Genomic DNA, 2,639 nt, shown 5'->3' on the forward strand with positions numbered 1-2,639 from the left:
TTCTCTGCGAGTATTTGTTTATCTCTGCTCTAATCTTTACTATTTTCTTCCTGCTGCTAGTTTGGGTTTAGTCTGTTCTTCTTTTTCTTGTCCCTTAAGTTGTAAACTTAGATTGTTGATGTGAGATCTTTCTTGGTTTTTTAATGTAACTATTTATAGCTATATATTTTTGCCTTGACACTGCTTTTGCTGTGTCCCATAAGTTTGATACGTTCAGTTTTCATTTTCATTTGTGTCTAAGTATTTTCTGATTTTCCTTGTGATTTCTTCTTTGATTCATTGGTTGTTTAAGAGTGCTTTGTTTAATTACACAAATTTATGGGCACTGTAGAATGTCTGATTTAGTATAAAACCCATGAGTATATGTTTATATGTTCAATTTAAGTTTTATAATACTATCTGTTTAAAAGTATAATTCGAACTCTGAAGGTCCCTAATAGATTCTAGATATACATTTGCTCAACATCAACAAGGAAGTCCTATAGAGGACCCATATAGCATCTACAGTTTACTTTAGATTAATCACCTTGCAGGTTTCCCCATGGGGTATTTTAGAACTTGTGGTGGCTCTCCCTTCCATGGAGTATGATTCTGGAAACACTTTCCTGCCCACTTTCAGCTGATGTGTGCAGCTGATGTTGGCCCAGGGAATATACACTTTTTTTAACATTAGCCAAAGCAGAACTGTCCTGGAAGGTAGACCTGCCCAAGATAAGTCACAAGGTGCATGCTGAAAATAAATACAGTTGACCTCATCCCTAATTCCTCGCATTGATATACCTACTCTCAATGTCTCTTTTAAAGTAGAGCATTAGAGTTTGTTGTTTGGGGCTTTTGGAAAACCAGTTCTTTAGCCAAGTATGAGTTTGTCTTCATAAGAATTAGGAGTTTTTCTTACTAAGAGGTTCTAAAAAAACATTCCAACTTGGGCTCTTAGTTTGTCATGTTGGCAGGGTCCAAGGTTGGAATAAGCTTAGAGATTGGATATTCAACTTTCCTACCTGCTTTTTTTCTTAACCTGTTGCCTCCTTGTCACTATGGTGAAATCTGTTATTGCTTACTCATCCTCAAGAGCCCAGAACCCTCTGACCCCCAGGGTGACGTAAAGATCCTTTCTCTGATCTCTTCACACTCTGCACACTTTGTCAAAGCGCTCACAGATCCTGCAGTTATCAGTGTAAGTCTCTGAACCTCCCTCTAGATTGTAAGCTCCTGAGAGCAGAGACTGTTTTATTCCTTTTATATCCCGAGCAACTAATACAGTGCCTGATACATAATGAGTTCTCAATTACTATATTCATATTTGCCGAGCTGAGCTAAAGAACTCAGTTCTTAAGCTATAAACATTGCCTCTACAGAGCACGGGGTCAGTAAAGGTTTGTTTTAGTTACTGCTTTGAGCAGGTAAGTAATTTTGGTAGTTAGGGTTTTACTAACTCCTGACCCAGGAGCAGGAGGGTGAAGGAATGTTTCATAAATCCAACCTCATTTCTTCTTTAAACAAATATTGTGGTTTTAAAAGCAAGCTAAAAAGAACCCCTTATGTGTTAGAACCTAGAGTAATTCTGCATTACCTTGTATGAATTCAGTAGAATATCCACGATGAAACTTTCTTCCAGGGAGAGCTTCAAACAGTGATCCTATGTGTCACCAAGGGAAGGATCCCCCACTGATGGTTTCTCTCACATCCTTCACTCAGATGACTAATGAACAAAAATAGGGAGCTCTTCACTGTAGTGTTGATGATGGGGGGTGAGATTGGGTTTTGGCTGCCATCAAATGACTAGTATATCTCACTGCACCAGCCTCTGATTCTGGTTCAAATGTGTGTGACCTTCAACAAACTCTTTACCTCCTCTGAGCCTCATTTCCTAATCATTGAGACGGAGGTTGTTCATCCAGCATGCCCTGCTAACCTCCTGTTACAAAAGATTCAATGTTGGGCCTGGAGACAGGACATGAGTGGTAATATCTCCCCACCTACTTCACAGGCTGCAGTGAGGATTACAATAAACCCCTGTTTGGACTAACCTGCTATTCAAATGCAGGATATCATTACTTCAGTTGCTGAAGTTATTAGGTCCTGGGGGACCAGGAAGTTTTCAGTGTGGTTTACTCATTGAAAATGGGGAGGCTAGTGGACGGCCTGGTGGCGCAGCAGTCAAGTTCGCACATTCTACTTCTCGGCGGCCCGGAGTTCACTGGTTCGGATCCCGGGTGCAGACGTGGCACCGCTTGGCAAAAAGCCATGCTGTGGTAGGTGTCCCACGTATAAAGTAGAGGAAGATGGGCCTGGATATTAGCTCAGGGCCAGTCTTCCTCAGCAAAAAGAGGAGGATTGTCAGTAGTTAGCTCAGGGCTAATCTTCCTCAAAAAAAAAAAGAAAAAGAAAATGGGAAGACTAATGAGAACATCAGCAGCCCACTCTCTCCTAAGTCACAAAACCAGAGCTTGGCTACAATTGTCCCTGTCCTGAAATCACCTCTGGGCACTGATTGTCAGGTCTCATGCATTTAATGCAGCCTTGTTCTGTTACAGATGTCTTTAGGATAAGTGTCAAGCTCCATGCATTTAATGCGGCCTTGCTGTCTTGCAGATGTCTTTAGGATGGGTGTCAGGCTCCATGCATTTAATGCAGCC

General features: G+C 41.2%; 1 protein-coding gene across 1 annotated transcript in view; it reads left to right on the forward strand.

Moving 5' to 3' along the window:
• Positions 1–2,639, forward strand: part of DIP2C (disco interacting protein 2 homolog C) — a 472,249-nt gene that overhangs the window by 393,453 nt on the left and 76,157 nt on the right. The gene's annotated exons all lie outside the window — the stretch shown is intronic.

Source organism: Equus quagga, chromosome 12 (assembly GCF_021613505.1).
Source record: "Equus quagga isolate Etosha38 chromosome 12, UCLA_HA_Equagga_1.0, whole genome shotgun sequence".
Classification (NCBI taxonomy): domain Eukaryota; kingdom Metazoa; phylum Chordata; class Mammalia; order Perissodactyla; family Equidae; genus Equus; species Equus quagga.